The sequence below is a fragment of the Scomber japonicus genome, chromosome 6, assembly GCF_027409825.1.
Source record: "Scomber japonicus isolate fScoJap1 chromosome 6, fScoJap1.pri, whole genome shotgun sequence".
Taxonomy (NCBI): domain Eukaryota; kingdom Metazoa; phylum Chordata; class Actinopteri; order Scombriformes; family Scombridae; genus Scomber; species Scomber japonicus.
This window is the reverse complement of record NC_070583.1, coordinates 9,314,989-9,335,579: the sequence shown is the minus strand read 5'-3', so window position 1 is coordinate 9,335,579 and position 20,591 is coordinate 9,314,989. Positions and strand designations below refer to the sequence as shown.

The 20,591-nt window shown below is 41.0% G+C and overlaps 1 protein-coding gene across 1 annotated transcript in view; it reads right to left on the bottom strand.

The window, feature by feature from the left end:
• LOC128359776 (SPRY domain-containing SOCS box protein 4-like) overlaps positions 1-20,591 on the bottom strand; it is a 44,125-nt gene extending 23,534 nt beyond the window's left edge. Inside the window, exons 1-2 of the mRNA XM_053320100.1 lie at positions 20,342-20,591; positions 4,937-5,035 (exon numbers count right to left, since the gene is read on the bottom strand). The gene's annotated coding sequence lies outside the window, so the exon portion shown is untranslated. The remainder of the gene's footprint in view (positions 1-4,936; positions 5,036-20,341) is intronic.

Genomic DNA, 20,591 nt, shown 5'->3' with positions numbered 1-20,591 from the left:
AGCAGACTGTGTGCGACAGCTCACACCGACTAATTTCTACATTTGTCAGGGACTCGTGTTCCTCCCATTTCCCACTCCACTGAGAAAAAGCAGACCTTTGCCTCAGTTTGTGTGGTGCAGTGTGGAAACGCATCTTTCATTTTAAACTCACTATTTATCTTGAGTTCATCACAGCTATTGTTATTTTCCCTAACCGTTAGTTTGGTTTTATGTTTCCAGGACATGTTTTAAGCAGATAAAACACAAACAAACCTGTCTGACCGATTCAACATTGAGGACTCTCTATGACTTTTTTTTGGATTCCTTTACAAGTGCCGATATTCAAATATTCTGAGGGCTTATGAAACACCGTGACACCGCACAGCACTTTGTGGCCGATAACTTTCCAGAGTTGTAAAAATCCTTCCTCGTCAGTATCTGTCGTTTAATCACTAGAATTACCCCACCCACGTTTAACAAAGTCATCTAATGCTAATGTGCACGGATGAGAATGCACGGCGTTGGGCAAAAGTTGAGCCAACACACAACTGGCCGACTGTGCATTTTTTCATCTTCATCGCTGTCTGAATCAGAACCCAGCATGATGTCTGGTCTGAACACAGCAGCACCACTGGTAAGGCAAGCCAAAAAAAAGCAGTCTGCAAGATTCTAGCCTTTGATCGTGTACAAGAAACCCCACCCAACCTTTGCATCTCTTCCTCTCTCCTCCACTCCCTTTCCCCTCTCTCTACCTGTGTATCCCCGCTTGTTTCCCTCTCATCTTTCTGCCCTGAGAGACAAGAAGGCCCTCCTCTCACTTGTACCCCCCCCCCTTCCTCCTCCTCAACAAAGACGCAACAGCATTCCTCTCTGCACCCTTTCATGACAGTTTCATGCTGAATTCCGCATATATCAATGCAATATGACTCGCTCAAATTAACTCGAGGAAAAAAAAAAGAAAGAAAGAAAAACCCCACATTGGAGCTTTCACTGTACAAAAAAATGCACACTCACAACATTCATAACAGATTCAACACTAGCCACCCACAGTGCTGCTAGCTTGCCGCAGGGTTACCTTGTTTTGATGTGATAGCAGTGCATGAGAATGTCAATGACCTCAGGTAGGACTCAGAAATACCCTCCACAGACATTCATGTGGGTTTGTACACCGCTGTCCTTGTGACAAGAAATAAAATAACAATGTTGCCTCAATGCACCTATGCAAAAGGTCTGAATTCTATTCTACTTTATCATTCTAGAATTTTTATCTCATTCATTTTCTTTTGTCTTTTTAATCTCTAATATAGTTTTAGTCTGCCTTTTATTCAACTTTATCTATTTCATTTTACTTTTGTATTGTATTTGTCATCTATTTTAACATGGTTTTAGCTTAGCTTTCATTCCACTTTGTCTTATTTCTTTCTACTTGGCTTTTTAATCTATTTCAAACTAGTTTCAGTCTAGCTTTTATTAAATTTGATTTTTTTTTCATTTTACTTTTTTACTCATATTTTATTTTATTTTATTTTATTATTTATTTAATTTTTTATCATTTTTATTTTCTCTTTGGTGCATTGATCTCAATGTTTTCTTTGTAATTTGTTCTTTGTTCCGTTTCTTTGTTTTTCTTTATCTACACTTCTGGTTCTGTCTTATTACCAGCTTGTCAATCAACTGTGAAACACTGAACAATATTAACCTGCATAAAGTTTGATTGATTGAATATATGGAAAACGAAGACAAGAAGGAATGGAAGATTCACATTACTCAGGCCTGCTAAGCCTTAATGGAAATAAACTACTCCATCCCTTGTAAAGTAGACAGGGGTCTGGTCAGTAAGTCAGGGGAATGGGCTCGTCAATATCAGACGCATTTGTCCATATAACTTCCTGCTGCTCAGACAAAGACACTCCCGCAGGAGAGAGGCGGATGAGCAGCAGTTCACAGTCTCCATGTCTCAGTTTACCCAAGAGAAGAATCTGTTGGCAGCCATGTGTTGGAGGCGGGAGTCAAAGCTATCCGTCTCTGAGAATCCAGGTCTTTCACAGGACTGCAATCCAAACAGCAGAGACATAAAAGGTAAACCTGTCTCTGTGGTAATGTCTCCCAAGTGTTGGAGAAGAGACAGAAATCTTTTCGTGGTGGAGTGTGATCGGTAAGCGAACGGTTTTGACCTTGCGAAGCCTCACCCATAACCACACACGCTTCTGGTGTCTATGAGGTGCATTTTCATATGTGTGTTTGTTCCCTTCATTCAGCCTGGTACACACTGTGATATGCTGCAGCCTGTCTGTTGATCCTGAACAGGATTAGGCAGGTAAAGACTCTCTTTGATAACATCATTATGCTTTGAATAGGACTCATAAATTGATTTATTCAAACTTTTGTTTTTGCATGATGTATAAAACGTCTCAATTGTGAAATCATCTCTTCCCTAGACTCCTGTCAGCATTTTTTGCCAAAGTAAGAGGCCAAAATGTTTTTTAAACTATGCACAAGGTTATTTTTAGTCAAAATGCAACACAGATGATAGCTGGCTACATTAGCTGTTTGCAGTCCTGTAAACTGTGATGTGCTCTCTCTGCTCTCCTCTCTGGATACCAGAGTTCAAGTATAAACTGATTAGCACAAACAGCAGCAGGATCATTTAGTGAGTTATCTGCTTTTTCTGTGCTGAGACAGATTATTAAAGTAGATGCCTGTGATCTACTTATTTGAAGCATCAGGTGCTGACAGTCAGTGGCTGTGTGGGAAAACCTGTATTAAAGACATAATGATGGCAACCTTGTAGGTGGTGTGGGTCTTATTATTCTTGCCTTAAATGTTTCAATTCTGTATTTGCAAGAAAACTAAAACTTTTTAAAAAGTGTAAATCTATCCCAAGGTGAAAAGGTGATTTTCTTTTTTTTGGCCATATCACCTGACCCTAGTGTTGACCACTGTCTGACTGGGTGCAAACAGATCATGATACATAGTTTTATAAAAAAAAAACTTCCTCACTAGGGCTGAAATAAATCGATACCAAGTCAAACGATACATGCAGTCCATCCATTTTTCACCCAGAGCTAGAAAATATGATTATTGGTATGGACTTGCTCACAGCCAATCAACGTGAGCATTCTTTGATTTAATGCGACATGTGATTGGCCTACTGTTACAACAGCTACAACCCATCTGTGGTGGTGAATTTAAGTTAGCGCACTTAGCAGTTCAGCAGCTAAGATGCCAACTAAACGCTCTAAAGTGTGTCTACTCTAACGCCTGTTACACCGGATAAAAGCAAGTGCACTAAATGTGGAATGAGTATCGATTTAAGTACTTAACTGGTATCGCCATTTTTTTAAAACAATACCCAGCCCCATTCATCACACTGGCAAACTTGTGGTCATGCAGAGCAAACTTGTTTTCTTAGGCCGTAAAGGTCAACTGTCTGAACGTAGCTGTGGAGTGAGACTGGAAACCTGGCAGGATCAGCAAGTCATTGCTTCACCGCTGACTCGCATCTTCGTAATACTTTCTTAAGCTTGTACATATACACACAAACACACACACACACACCCTGACCACACCAAATTTCCTTTCACACATTGATGTGATTAGAAAACATTACAACTGAGCTGCATAGAGTTAGAGACACAGCACACATCCGAATAAACAGGACAGAGTGGTGATAGCTGAGAGATCCAGTTTGTACGCTCCTGTCTATCAGTATGGAAAGTAAGCAGACTGACGGAGTAGTGGAGGTCACCGAGTTCATATTAACTGACAGAGCGAGCACGCACAGACATGAATTGTTACTGCATGGTGGTGTTGGCTTCAGTTCCTGAAACTACAACAAACTTTTACAGCAGACAGGATGAAGTCACCACAAAACGAAAAAAAAAGAAAAAGAAACTCCTGTGTGGTATAAACATACTCCCTCAACTCACTTAAAGAGAGCAACTGATATCATTATGTAACCATTTACATCCTTGAATACAATGCAACCCGTGATTAAGAAAATATGGTATTTATTAAAAGGATTGTTGCATTGGATCACAGAGGATTCTGCTTTTCCCCTCCCTCCCTGTCTCTCTCTCACACACACACACACACACACACACACAGTAGATTAAATATTGCATGCCTACTCTGTGTGTTTTCAATTCGGGCTGATAAAAGCTCATCTGGCTCAAATATAGGAGCCAGAAGAGGATTCCTCTGTTACCTTCCTCTTTGCCTGCATTGCGTGGTTGACAAATTGTCATGGCAACCCTCAGACATTGTGCATTTTGTTGTTGTGTTGGTGCTTTGAGGTTGTTCTGCATTATTTACATTCTGGCCTCGATTCATTTGCACCAAAGAAACCACTTAACCGCCTCCCTCTGTTCAAGTTGTGATGTTTTCTCTAACTTCAGATTTACTTGCATTTAGTTTAAGGCTGAGACTTAAGACTTAGACATAAATACACAGACATGTGGTCAGCTGTAATGTAATTATGAAGTGTACTGTAGCAATTAGCCTTAGTGACGTGGGCTTCCATAGGATGACACCTGAGCCGAAAAAACACTAAGCCTGTAGTAGATATCAGCTGCTTTTAGGGTAGGAGCTGCTTTTATTTATTTAGCAGCTGCCATGTATCAGTTTCCCTGTTCCTACAGGTGAGCACAAACCAGTCTGATCAGGTTTCCTACCTCTGGGTTATAGGATGTGCGGTAGATCATTGAATACAGGCATTATCAGACCTGTCACCACTTTAACAATTATCAACTGTTTGCCATAGCCAGTAGGATTTAATGCACAGAAAATCATCTTTCCATCAGCTGCCGATATCATATAACACCATGCAAAGCTTTGTCCAGCTCTGGAGTTTGATGAAGGGATGAAAAAAGCAACTTAAAAAAAAGATTAGAGGCAGTGCTGAAGTATGCGATGAAGGGCGGATGAGGAGTTTAGAGAGCAGGGAGCGGGAGCTAACCTGTTAATCCATCCAACTGCAGGCGTCTGGAGAAAAGCACATCTCTGCCAAAGTCGACAGGGCGCAGGGTCACAACGACATCAAAGCTCTGCTCGTTTCCTGTTGAGAAACAACAGTGAAAAAGGGTGAGGTTAAATTAGGCTGACGGTAAAACATGAGACAGTGTTTTCCCCCCATTAGTGGAGAGATTCTACATTTTTAAAAAAAGGTCATTGACTGGACAAAACAAATGATACACATACATGATTTAACTGAGCATCCTAATGAGCACTCAATGGCACAATTAGAAGTAACAGACTGACATAATCTTCTGCATTATACATATACTTAGTGTCACTACAGCACCAGAGGGTGTTCATGTTTGTTTTGGGCCCTATTAAAAATTCTGGTCAAATGAAGCAGTTCAAAAAAAGTGACAGACAGAGAGATAAAGGAAATTAATAAAGGAAGGAGAGCAAGGAAAGGTGGCGGGGGGAGGGAGACCTCTGCTCTTTTGAATATTCATCAACTTGTGCAGTCTTAATGTTCATCAAACTTTAAGAGGACCTCTCTTCAAACATTAAAAAAGCAAGGGGTTGCCGTGCCCTGTCTGACATTGGCAGTCGGTGATCAAGCAGAGGAAAAAATGATGTAATTCTTCAGGGTAGTACAGTGATGTAGAGGCCGCTCTCCAGTCGCTTACGCATATTTTACTATGAGATAAATATGTGCTTTCTCATTTTCAAATGCTATGGATGTTAAGGATGGTAATGTTAATGAGTTACTCTGTCCCGGTGCGGCATTAGAGAGCTGTGTGACAGACAGCTTCTCCGTCGGCATCACTCCTCCCTGTGGTCGAGCAGCACTTAACTCCTGTAAAATTCCATCTGGTAAAGTAAAGCACTCAAAGCACCGGCTGCTGCTCCTCCTTTAACAAATTGAACTTCGGTGCAGTAGTGGCTTTGTCTGCTGAGTCTTGTTCGAGTGTTGCCCGGCAAGACTTGACAGATGAGCGGCGGTAAATGCAATTAGATGCACTTCAAAACGCAAATGATTCTTCTCTTACTTAGATGAAGAAAAATCCAGTTAATGTGACACAACCTGACTGAGACTTGCAGATTACATTATGGCAAGGGGCATTATCTCATAAATATGTATTCAAGTTAGCAATGAGGGGAATATTCGGAAGAGAAATGAGGATTGGGTGAGTTGCTAAATTAATCTGCTTTAGAAATTCTTACTCTTATTAAATGAGCATCAGCACCCTTCTGAAGACACGCAAGGACCTCGAAGGTGCCAAGTTCAACAGGAAGCTCGAACCAGTGAAAAAGAAGTTACTAATAAATTTTAAAAAAGTTACTAAGTTCCACATATTTGTCTATAATCCCTGGTGCATCTGTGCTGATATTACCATGGCAACTAACTGCAGCTCTGTTGAGGTGTTTTTGAGATAGAATGCAGGGATAATAGCTTCATTATCCTACTGTGGGTGCAGCAGGTTGCATCACTTCCAAATGATCAGTTCCAGTGAAAACAAAACAAAAAACACAAGTAAACACACACATGCAGGCACACGTGCGCGCATCACATCCAACTTATCCAGGCCCTGATAGTGTGTGTAGTAGGACGAGACAGCGGGGTGGGCTTACGCGGCTCACACGGTAGCCTTCTCTCCTCAACACCCTTTGCTCCACGCCACCTGTTTCTTCCCGCTCTGCCTGCACATGCACGGATATGGCGAGCTGTTGAAGTGCGCCGGTGTGGAAACAAAATGAAGTCAAGGTGGTCTGAATGATGTAGACCTTTTCCCATTAACATAATAATACGTAACCAGTGAAGGAAGCGGTCCATGCAGTGTCGGTGTAGGTATTTTGTGGAGTGACTTTTCTCTGCTTCATTCATTCTAACCAGTCTCCTTGAGAATAATGCACTACTTCAGAAACACAATGCCCTTCATTCAAGACCCTTCACCCTCCAACTGTTCCAGTAGGGTGGTGCAAGGAGGTACAGGTTTAGCCCTTACACCTCCTCCCACCCATTTTCATCCTGCTGATCCAGCTATCTTTAAGCCACAAACCAACCTTTTTTTTACCATTAAGGCCACCATTGACCAACTGCATTCAATACTGTAATTTCAATGATTGCCCAGGCATTGGACCTTGTGTAAAGGTATTTGTCAGTGTCTGGTGTGCAGCCAATACACTGTGCTTACTCCCTCTTGACATCTTATTGTTTCCTGATAATTACAAAAAGGAAATAAGCCTACAGCGACTTCAATTTGGCTCCAAAACACTAGGGAGTGTGATTTAACATGCTCTACATATGGAAAGAAGAGCAGAGGATGTCTCGTATCAGTGTGTGTGTGTGTGTGTGTGCGCGTGTGTGTGTGTGTATGTATGAGTGTTGGGGGGGGGGGGGGGTGTGAACTGCATTGAATGATTGGACATTTTTAATGATGGCTAGAGGGAACAGTGGGGTGAACCATTTATCATTAGGAGGCCCTGGGGAGACAACAGCCCTCTATCGTTTCTGCCTCATCTACCTTCTCTCCTTCCAACCCTGCAGTTCAATCAAAAAAAAAAAAAAAAAAAATCTCAAAATTACCGATAGCGTCTATTGTCTGTCATATACGAGTCCCGGCTGAGATAATAGGCATCAGAGTGGTTGTTGAATTGTGCGACGAAGACGCGTGCAGAGTGTCAATGTGGTGAAAAGATAAAATGACGTTGTTAGGAGCCCTGGGGTGCTCCACCAGCAAGGAAAAAAACAGCCAGAGTATGTATAAATAAATCACAAAATACTCTATGTCCAGAGCCTTGGTTTAATCGATGACTGACAATAAGTACATACTAAAGTAAAATGGATCTACAGTACTCAGATATGAGGCCCCATTCTCACACAAGCACACACCTATTCTCTATCCTTCCTGATGCCCAATAGAGGTATACCATGATGAAAAATGTGCAAGGAGCATTGGTACACTACAGATGTTCATCAACGTGTCTCCAACAAACGCTCCAAAAACTAAGGGTGGGGAAATTTCTTGATCATACGAAGCATTACGATGCGGACGTGGACGACCGTGCATCCATTAACAAAAGTCAAGAATCGATTATTTAAACATAAGTTAATAACTTGATGATGATGATGGGCAACAAAGGCGGAACCAAACAGTGAGGGCAGTTCAGCAGCCGGACAGTCTTATAGGGCGCACACGCGAGAGTTCATCTGTAGTTCATCTGAAAAAAAGAAGTGACTGCAACATTGTTTGATTGAATGACTAAATAATTACATTGGTGAGACGATCGTGACGTTTATAGCTAATGCTAACAGTGCAGCAGAAAGGCTGCTCTGTACTGCTGGAGACAAGATAAACACAGCGCTGCACTCCACCCCTCAGTTTGTTACTCTCAAACAGGCAGCTGAGATCACACCTATCAGGTCTATACTGTTGACTTATTTTGGTCTACTTATTTTTAATGTGAAGACATTTATGTTTAACATGCATGTTGAAATTTACATTTTTATAGTACTTTCTAAATAAAAAAGGGAGTTCATATTTATCTGACTTCTTGTATCAATTGATGAAAAGTTGGCCATTCAGAAATAAAGATAAATGAGGATGTGATACGTTGAGATGCATCAATAATCGTTTTAGAATCGAATCGTAGCCCTCTGAATCTGAATTTTGTCAAATTGTGAAGTGCCAAGAGATTCCCACCCATACACAACTAACTCTACAGTATTGAGTCTTATATTTACTATCTCTGCAGAGCCAGGAACAAAACAGAACCGGCCTCCTTCTGTGACATGTTTCCCCCGCTAACAGCCAATTAGTAGCATATTGTAACAGTGGAACTGGCCATGTTCAAAAGTGACTTGACACACTCTGCATGAGGGGCCGCGGAGATGGTTCTGATGACACGGAGCTTAACTGGGAGGCTTGTTAGCGGATCAAAAAGTGCCGTGTCACTTTTAGCGGGCTAAATGAGCTCAATGTGCCACGGTTGAGCTTGTGGCCTCATTTACCTCAGAGAAAAAATAAGTCATTAGCCGCAGTCAAACACGGTGTGAATTAACTTGAGATAATGGGTTGCTGTGCTCGAGCACTTGACTGATCCATTTAAAAATGCAAAAACACAATTGGGAGGGGAGGGCGGGGGGTGAAGCAGACAGTAATGTGAAAAGCGTCTGTTCTGTTTTTGTGTAGCTTTGATCAAACCTTTGGCTTTCCTCAGATGATCCAGAACTACACAAAGATGTTGGTGCTGACCTCAGGAGACCTCTACTACTTTCATACTGCTAACTTATCCAAAACAAGCAGGCAATTAAAAAAGGTGAGAGTCAAAAAGTTTGATAAATATTCAGATATTCACAATTTTTTTTGGTCTCTAAATTTATATGCACACAATTCTTAGAAGCCACCGCTGTGAGCAAAGACCCCGACATGTTGCAGGAGGACACAGCGGGCGACCGGGCTGTGGAACGTCGGCGGAGCAACAGGATCCCAGTAGAGCCCATCGGACAATTCAATTATTCATGCTGCTGATGGTGTTGCTGTACAATAGCTGGACTAATGGCATGATTGGAACTAGAAGTGAGCTTACATGTTGGTGCATTAGTACATTTTAAGTGCGAGGCGATGTACACTCTGAATAGATCACAAAAAAGTCAAACACTATAACATCATATAACTGATTCATCTCATCTGCATGTGTTTGGACTGTGGAAGGGTCTCTGCATCTGTACACAATACATAAAGACCGGCCTGTGTGACATCATAGTCAAGTGAGACATGATGGTGTGCTTGCTCTGTGGTGGAACTGAACTTCCACAATAAGTGTTTATAGTGAATGTTTAAAGAACAATGTGTTTTTTTTATTGTTAAATGTGCATTGTAGAGGCTCTACCATCATTTTTTATTAAACAGACTTAAAAAGTTTATATCCCATTGTTAAAAGTTACTATACACATATATACAGAGCAGTGCCTGTAAAAACTCAAGCTGCTTTACTGTATTACAAAGCAAAGCACTGAACTCATGCTGTACTAATACATTCCTACTTCTCGTTAACATATACTTACACCAAGCTCCTGTTATCCTCTATTCTTTCTCACTGCAATGACAGTAAGCAGCCATGTAGAACTGCACTCATGCACTAACATATACACTCCGCTGCACCCAAGGTCACTTGAGGTGAGATGATTCATGGCAGTTGTGTCTGTGTGTCTGTGTGTCTGTGTGTGTGTGTGTGGACTCTGCCCTTGCAGCGACCCGGTGCTTTGGGAACAGTGTTTTGCATGGCAAATTGTTTTGGCCATGTGGAGGAGGAGAAGGCATGGGAGTGGGAAGAGGGAAAAATTGCAGCGGGTAGGCAGACGGTGAGGTAGGATGGTACGGGGGAGGGTGTCTGCTTTAAAAACGTTTAAGAGGAAACCTTCCTGTACCCAGGTCAGATTTAAACTTTCCACTTTGAATACAAAAGCTGAGCTGTGCGCTTTTTTTCGTGTTATCTCTGTGCAGGGTAGAGACAAGTACTCTGAGTACAGCCAAAAACACCATGTAGACTGTTCTGATTGGTCATTGTTTTTTTTCCATAGGAGCCACACTGGCAGGACACAGTCAATAGGAAAGCCATTTCTATCACGAAACACCTATTAATCTGTCATTTGTCATCATCATTTCTCAAGACTATAGGTCGACCAATATATTATTATTTTTTTTTATCAAGTTCATAGTTTCAATGCACTGACATCATATGCAATACATTTACTGTATATTATTAAACTTTCAATTATCCTGCCTGCATAACATATTTTTGTAACAAGTATTACCACATTTGAGGGATCATTTCAAAAAAATGTGTGTTTGTGTTTATTCTTTATAAGATCATCAGCTGATACATCGGAATTTCTTTATTACCCATTATCAGTATCGGCCCCCGAAATCAAATATCAGTCGGGCCCTGGTCACAACATACAATATGTAATGCAGCCAATACAGTCTGGATTATAATTTATAAACTTGTTTAGCACACCTTAACATTGGGATGCACTTCTTTGACTATCATCTTGTTATATTTGAAGTTTGTTGTTATTGAAACTGCTGTTCTGATCAGTACAGCTTTTTCAATACTCTTACACGTTGTGATTACTGAATAATTGCTTTTAAAAAAAATATATAAAAAGAATAAAAATGATTACAAGATACGTTAACTTTAACTAGCGCAGCAACAGTAATATTTACCTCAAAGTCACTATGTAAACTCAATAATATCTCCTTGGAAACAGACATTTCTGACGTCATAGTGAGTGATGTTTAGAAACACTGAACACAGACATCAATCAGTATCAGTCAGCCCTCCTCCCTCTGCTGCTGATGTGATTCACTGCTGCAGGTGAGGGCTAGTAGAGAGAGGAGGGGGGGTTTACAAGAATTTGCCAAATGTTAATATACATGTCAAACTAAACTTAACAGTTATAGCCACATACACACATCTTTCATGTTTCACCACAATTGGCTACTAGCTGAGTAGAGACACAGTGGGTGTGTAAAATATAAATATTATAACATATTTCTTTCCTATGTTTATGCTTGTTGAACAGGTGTTTTGATAAAGTAGTGTGATTGGCTTTTTTCTCGTGAGGATTTTATCTCACTTACAGTAACAGATGTAGTTGTCATCAGGTTTCACTGTCTCCACCGCCCCCTCTGCTCTCTCTCTCTGTGTGTGTGTGTGTGTGTGTGTGTCTCAAACACCAACACAGGGAGGGGACAGAGAGGAGAGGTTGATGTGTGACCATAAGTTACACCATAACATATAACAGGTACTAATAAAAGAACAGGTACCAATTCAGAACCAGGTTTAAGCAGACATCACTACTCATAGTTATTATAGCTGTGATAATAACGGCAATATTGCAATACTGCGCTATAGACAAGTCAACAGTAGCATGTTTTGTTTTCTCCACATGGACATTCAATACACACACACACACACACACACACACACACACACACACACACTTCAATGCGTGTGTATTGAATGTCCAGCAACTGCCCCGGTCCAGTCTGTCTCCAGTGTATCCATGAGATCCATATGAGATGGATTTCCTGTTGAGAGTTCAGACTTTTCACTGAAGCCGATGACATCACACTGTTTCCATTGTCAGTAGCAGCACCACGTCTCTTATCTCTGCTTGTAAGAGTCTGAAATAACAACTTCAGTTACTGGAGCCTTTCATAACCATAATCAATTAAATACTTTAATAAAAGACTCCCTTTCATTTTAACCAATCGCTACATCCACCCTCCAGTTGACCACATTCATCCAGCTATTAAACAATCAGCTGTTCTTGCTCTGTTGGGTTTATGTGTCTCTTTATATGCCACCATGACTCTCACTCAATCTGCACACCATCCTACTCCACTATAAAAAAGGTTATAAATCTAGTTATCAAAATAACTAGCTGGAACCATTTGCACACACAGAAAGTGCCAGAAGTAGTTGTGTAAAGACAACCTCCAAGATAGTGTACACATAGCCATGTGTGTATCTGCCCTGCTTTAGATGCCTGGTCTTCCAATAAAGTTGAGATCATAGGATACTGTGGACTCGTTTAAAAACCACATAAAAATGACATATGTTCAGATAAACATTTAGGTAGTTTTAATGTTTTAACTGACTATTTCTGTTCCCTTTGTATATGATATCTGGTGTCTTTATTTCTATGCATCTAGTGTTATGTGATTTGAGTTTATTTTGAATTTGAAGCATTTTGTGACTCTTAATAAACTTTACTTACATATATCAGGGTATTGAAAAGAAAAACAAATGAACACCAATCCAAACTGTTGCATCACCTCACATTTTCTGTCAGAATTTACACAAAGCGGTTAAAGCTGAGGGCCAGCTGACTGCCGCTGTGCACCCTATGTTTTCCCGTTACATAACCCATTCCATAAAACTGGTGCAATGTGCCAAATATAGTGTTCTGTATTCAATCGACAAAGTTGTACAACAAAGTGCCAGCTAAAGCCAAATAAAGTGAATAAAGATGGGAAAGTCTGTTATTGTGCAATGCCATGTTGAGTACACAGAGCATTCAGTGAATACAGGGTGATCACTAATACTGTCGAGAGTCATTTTCATTCACAGGAGTTCATAGCTCAATGCAGCATAAGAATGCAGAGCTTTGAGTGTACCAGTATAGAAACATGTGGGTGGAAGTTTCTTCCAGGAGGAGCTCTTTTTACACCACTTCCTCCTATGATGCGATAGATAAACAGCCCCTGTAACTTGTGCACTACATCCTTCTCGCTCTCTAACTCTTCTCCTTAGGGAGGAACATCCATCATCTGCTTGAAGCACCGGCTGAGAATCCAATCTTCATCAACGCACATCACTTTACCCCGGCAGCGACAAGCAACGCTGGCTGTGCACTAACCTGTTCAGTTGGAATCATGAGAACGTGCTCAGATTGGCTTCAATTGGAGTATTATTTTTAAAAAAACCTTTGCTCGGGGAAAAAAGGAAAAAGTACTCATGTCCTATCTGATCAATCCTGACAGTCTGTGCCAGTGGCAGAGTGCTACTATCAAAAGACATGCTGTTGACAGGGTGAGCTTTACCCAACATCACTTCCAGTACAAGAACAAAAAAAGCCAACAAATGACCCCTCCGTTACCCGCTGGCACGCACGGCTGAACCTGATGGGAAACGTTGCTCCTTTGCATACACTTCCTGCTGTTTAATCGATCATTATCATGACGACGGGCCGATGAAAACAGCTGATGGAAAATGTCACTGTTGCCTGTTGCCGCCCCCCCCCCCCCCCCCCCCCACACACACACACACACACACACACACACACTGGGGAAAAAAAACTACGAAGGTATCATTTACCAAAAAGGTATCAAAGTGCAACTGCAGCTCTAAAAACAATTATTCTCAACCAGCGACACTCATCCCAAAAAAAAATCATTTAAATGGCCTTTGAGAGTGAATATGAGTGGTGGTGATTTAAAAAAAAAAAAAAAAGCGCAATTCAATTTAGTGCGAGACACTCAAGTGATTAAATTCTATTACACAGTGCAAACACGAGAGCGCTGCTGGCCTTTTAAAAACTGATCTGCTGTCCCGTAAAGCACAGGCGAGGCCCTGCTCTGCTCCGGAATGCTCTTAATGGGATTATACGACATTAACATTCTACTGAGTCAGCATCACACACACACACACACACACACACACACACACACGCAGGCTACAGTGCCGTCCTGCTGTACCGGCAGCATCTCTGACAGCGTGCCTGGGCTACTGTGTGGATGTGTGTGTGTATAAGTGAGCATGTGTCAGAGTGTGGAGCGTGAACATAACACAAGAGGTTTCTATTCTATCCAGATGTGATGCAGCTGGCTAACTGATATTTCATCAGTTTGTCCCATGTGCAAATCATGGGGTTAAATGGCATTCTGAACGTGTTGTTGGAATTTGATGATTAACGCAACCGTTTTAGGATCGGTGCAGTTTCAGCTCTACTTCGTCAAAGCTGACTCATCCACATCATATCGGACATGCCGTGAATATGATGAGTCAAGTGCTCTGAGGTTTTTTTTGCCATTTCAGGTAGAAGATATGGGAATAGACCTGAAGTAGCAAGTTGAAAAGCCTAATATTCGATGAGGAAAAACTCAAAAACATTCTTTAAAACTTCACATTTTTGCTGCTTTTCTTTGTCTTATCATATAGTAAATTGAATATGTATTTGAGTTTGAGATAATACAAGAATTTTTCACAGCAGACTATTAATTTAGTATCAAACCAGTGCCAAAATTGTTACAGGAATTCACAGTAAATAATCCAACACCACAGGTTGTTTCTGATTAATTTTTCTAACTCAGTTGCCAAACAGACAGGAAACACACTCACTCTCTCTTTCTTCATCGTCCTCTTGTGAACTGCAAACAAAATTTGGAAATCGGGTAGGAAAATATGCGCTCAAGTCTTAATGATTTTCTCTGTCTTTCCATTTCAAGTGCTTTCTCAGCCATTTTCCCCTGTCTTGTCACTTAGTCTTCTCCAAGGACACGTCAGACACGCCTTTACCAGAGGTAGCATTCATGGCATAGCAGCCGACGTCCTGGGAGCAAAAGTGATTACAACCAAAACAATTTAACTTTTCTGGAGCATTAATGCCATGGCGATGCTGCCTGTGTGTCCCTGGGCCAGACGGAGAAAAACGTGTTCACTTTGGATGAGGTGAAGCCACTGCAGCTCCATAAACAGCCAATGAAAACCATTTACCTTAAAAACATGGTGTCAGGCAGTATCTTGTATCAAGTGAAGGTGTTTCTATAATAAAAAAAATTGCTACTGTGATTCTTTGATCCAAAAAAGTACAGTTTCTTGATGCTTAAACCTTGACAAATACAAACTCTTGTTACTAAGGATCTCACGTCCACATCTAGACCAACAGAGAGCAGGCTGGAATCTTATTTTTATGATCAACGATAGGACGAGGTTTATGGTTTATGACTTTCATTACCTGCTGTCCGTCATTAGAACTGATTTGCTACTTCACACGGGACGGACAGCGGTGGTAGCGCTGCGATCGTTTCCCGCCTCATTTGTCGACATAAATGAGCCAAACACCCTGACAGCGATCACGTGAGTATAATGTTTGCATCATTCAGGCGGATGTGTCGGGTCATTACCGCCGATGCTGAAAGTGTAGTTGTGAGCTTATGCGTTTGTCGACCAGGTGTCATATTTCATGCGCTGTGTGTCACGGGGGGGCAGCGTTGTGGACTTTAGGTGGGATGAACCGTGCTCCATCAATTCAAAACAGACAAATAAACTGAAGTGAAAAACGAGCTCAGGAAGCATTTAAAGAAGACAACCGCATGCTGTATTAGAAGATATCCGACATGCTAGAATCAAGTAGAGAAACCTAGATGGGAAAGGAAATCGGTTTACACTTCCTATCAAAAGCGCAGGCTGATTGAATGACAACATTTTTGTATTGTGGAAAATGCAATTGACAAAAAAACTAATAGAATTCAAATTGCGGACTGATGCTGTCCAACACATTTCCAGGGTTTTCTGTGCTACTTCTTGTTCAGCAGGCCTGAATTCGGAAACATCCTCCCAATGAAATCTTAACATAAAGTTATATCCTGCTTCCACTGTTGGGTTCAAAGTTATAAAAAACTGATTTGAGCCAGACTGATACATTGAACAGGCTTGTATTAGCTGGTGACATTGTGTTTATGTACCGGTGATAAGTAACAGGAAATGACTGCAGAGATATGTCAAAGAACATGTGTTTCCATTCAATTCCTTCTGAAGACTTTGCTTTGTCTTTCAGCTGAATGTTTCAATTCTTAAAAAAAAAATAAAGACAAATTTTAAGGTTGCTTCTCAAAAATGTTTCTCATTTGTTTTGAAGGTAGTGTGAGTCACTGTAGCATCCAGTCGGCTGTTAGTCTAAACATGAGAGAATAAAGAATTAATACAGCCCTGAGCAACCAGCTGCAATACTGGAAATTTTGAGGCAGGCTAAAAGCTGTTGTAAATTAGGACTGTTGTTCTGTAGCTTCATCAAGTTCGAACATTTTTTCCCCAGCCGACAAAGTAACTGTGTAAATTTCCGATATGTGGTTAGTTTTTTCCCCTGAGTAACGCCCCTTTGGAAATTTGCTCAGATGTTTTCGGAGATATGAGGAGCTGCTGGCCTGAGTGAGACCTCACCTCCTGAGATGATCGGCTGGTCATTGTCAGTAATCATCCCCGGGGAGAACAGGATCTTATTAACTGATCCCTGCAGTTCTTTGGGAATTTACTGCTGGCTCTACTATCTTCAGCAGCATTTTGATATATAGATGAAGCCATAGCACAGATTTACTGGAAGCAATAAACTGGACACTGCGGTGAAAGTGGTATTACAAGCTAAGATGGGCCAGGACTATCCTTATAATAGCACCTTAAATATTTAAAGAAAATAAATCACTGGACTGTTTCAAATTCAAATATTAATATTGTTATCACCCTCAAAAATCTGTTGAGCTTCTGAACAGATGCATTATGAGGGCTTCTACATTGCCAGGAAACCAGATAACCCATTCTGATAGAGACCAGTGCATATTTGACCCCCCCCATTTCAACCACACAGCTTATTTAAATCTACACTTTGGAATCTAAACTTAAAACTCATCTCTTTGCCTCAAACTTTAGTAAGCTGCCTTAAATCGATTACTTCCTGACCTTGTGCTGTACGGCCGGTCGCTCCCGGTCTCAATGAGTTTATCAAGCTTTGCTAATTAAAAACCTTGTGTGTGTGTCCTGCTGACAAGATTATCGATCACTGCATCTGCTCTGATACTTACTGCATCTCTCTAACCTTTGTTTGTTTGTTTTCTGCAAGCACACAAGCACTTGAATTGTCTCCCTCTCTCCCTATTTTCTCCCCCTTGTCCCCTCTTGTCTCTCTCTGTCATGATGCGAGTCTCCTTTGTGTGCATGTGTAGTTTGTTCTCTTCCCAGTTCTCCATGGTGTTGGAGGTCGCATGGCTCGGGTCCTACTGTGTTTCGGCAACACCTGGAAGTTGCTCGGCATCCTCTTGATCCAGGGAGGACACCAAGCACTCCGAGGCAAATGTGATATTGGGCTATACAAATAAGCCAGCAGCAGAATTGGAAGTGTGGATGTAGAAGCAGCTGGTATTAACAACAGAAAATAAAGAGTGTTGCCACTGTAATGTCCATTCCACGCATTTTATTTCTATGGCTGTGCTCTATCTCTCAGTCCACACACACACACACACACACACACATTGGGTTTCAATCAACTGTTCACAATGTCAGGTGAGGTCAAAGCACTGAGCCAACCATTTCCGTGCAAGTGGCCATGAGTGACTAATATCCTTTTATTTGCTTCCCATTGACTTGGGGTGGACTGAGGTTAAGAGAACTACAGCTTACCAAAGACTAACAGAGGAGCTGGTCACTTTTATGCCACCCACCCATTCACGTGCAAACAGGGGGCACAGGTCAACTGATGTCACAGCGGCAATCACTGGGTCAAACCTTCCAGATGGTGGGGAAATAGAGTGCAGAGGTCAACGGATCAACCTACTCTCTACACTTCAGGGAAGCTAATTAACATACAAAACCATTTGTTATTCTTGCTACGATGTGGTCGCCCGACAGAAAACCCCTTACATCCTAAAAAGATCCTAGTTTGTTTTATTCATTACCCAAACCACAACTGAAAACGAGAAGGGAAAAAAAAACAAAATCCACCACAACAGTCGGCCAGGCTACCACATCAGCCAGCAATGTTCTCCATCTCACCATCTGCTGTGGTCCACCCACACAAATCTCGCAAAACACTTGATCTGGACAGTAGCCTGCCAATACCCAGGAAGGCAAAGCAGATGGTGTGGTTGCAGCCAAAGTCTTTAGCCTGTGAGTAGCAGGCAAACTTCTAAATCAAATAACAGGCAAACTTTAAACAAATAGACACCAAATTAAAATCAAATACTACATTTTCTTTCGCTTCTAGGAAATTGGGCTGCTTTGTTTGCTCACCTGGAATAGTATCAGCCTGTACTGAGATGAAACAAACACTGGAAACATAAGTTCAAAACTCCACAAATTATACATATATATAAGCATGCATATACCGCAAAAACTGATGTACAAGACACACCAGTGTATAAGTCGCAGTCTATTTTGGAGGGTCTCATGCTTTTCTATCAAAGACTAGTTTATATAAATGCACCAGCTGTTCTTCATTTATAAACACATATGTTTGTACTCCAAAAACTTTCTCAATTTACTTTTAACTGAAACCCAATCAAAACACACATATAAAACCTGAAACAGCGTGTCCGGTTTATGGTTAATGGTCCGGTAATGATTTGCTTAATTGAACTGGATCGGTATATTAACTCAAGACAGGGTTCGGGTTAGGCCAAGTTTAAATTTAACCTTTTAAAAGAACATGGTAACTTTATATATTTAATACAGTGTGTATCTTTATGCTTACTGGAGTACCAAAGAAACTCTTCATCAGAGAGGTCGCTGTGTGACTACTGCACCTGAGTCCCACTTTTGCATATCGCGCTTCAACATAAGTTTGGTCTGTACATACTGAAACATCACAGCAACCAGTGGCCCAAAATACTTCTGATCAACACACATTATTTCAATAGGACATACAGCATTAACGGGTCATCAACGCATGCAGGGCGTGCTTGACACCACTGTTTATGGACGTTATACCTCATAAGTGTGGACACTCACACCATTATGTTTAAAATTATAATTATAGGTATAACCCCAAGAAATCTATCATTTGATTACGTAAGCATGAGGCGTAAAATGCTCTAGCAAGGAAGTTAATTGGTTAGCAACAGCAAATATTGTTCTTATGTGAACTCCTTAATCAGTGAGAAGACGAAAAAGCAGAGCCAAATCTCTTAAAATTCAAGCAGCTAAATATTGACTTTGCTTTTAAAAGGCGTCCCCGTAACATTAAAACACAACTTGATACATTAAAAGATGCAGTGTGTCGAATTTAGTGACTTGGCAGAAAAGGAATAAAATATAATATTCACATAAGTATGTTTTAATTGATGTAAAATCACCTGCTAATATGAATTGCTGTGCTTTTGTTACTTTAGAATGAGCCCTTTACATCTACATAGGAATCTACAGTAGCCCACAATGGACAAACCAAAACACTGACTCTAGAGAGGGCCTTCATGTTTCTCCCTGAGTTTTGAAGCCATCATAGGTTCTCCTACACATTTGAAAGGTGTTGTGTGTGTCTCTGTGTGTAGGGGGTGCAATTTGTAAGCCTCACCACTAGATGCCACTAAATCCTAAACACTGGTCCTTTAATGTGTTGCAGAAGTCTTTTTGTGATTTTTGGCAGACCTAATTAAACAATTCATGTCAAAATATGGGGTTTGAATTGATTGATACTATTGCTGGAATGTTAAGTTAGAGCCAATCATCACTTCAATTAATCAGATTAGCGACATTTTAATAAATCAAATAAGTGAGTTAATGGATTTTTTATAAACGGATGTTTTGAGTGGGTAATAAAATGTCAGAAAACGTATTTAATGAAAGTCAGTAGCTGTATGTGTATAGTTGTGTGAAGGAGAAAGGGTGCGTTAACATGACAACATAAGCTATATATGCTATATGGGTGAATTTGGATGAGGCTGCGTCCCGGCAAAGGAGCGACGGACTCGGCTCTGTCGTTGCTTCAGAAAAAACACAAGAAAGTTTGCGACGAGAGTTTTTCTGTTCCCCCGCAATGTGCAGCGACAGCAAAGCACAGTCACGATGCCGTCTCTGTTGTTTTAAAGCACAATACTATAAGCATGAAGTAAGAATACAAATGGGAACTTACCGTGCGTTACCTTCCAGCCAGCACCAGCGTTAACAGAGGCTCGGAGGTTTCGAGCAAAAGCGACCCGACAAAACCTCTCACACGACGCCAAGTTTCCTCTTTCCTCAACAAAGACCGACCGGTCGGACTTAATTCGCAGGTTGCCGTTCAACAGTCAGGAGAAAGTTTTAAAAGTAAGGTCATAAATGCTTCTATAAAAGTCGATATGTGTCCGTGTTAGCGAAGTGAAAGCAGCTTTTTCCAGGGAACG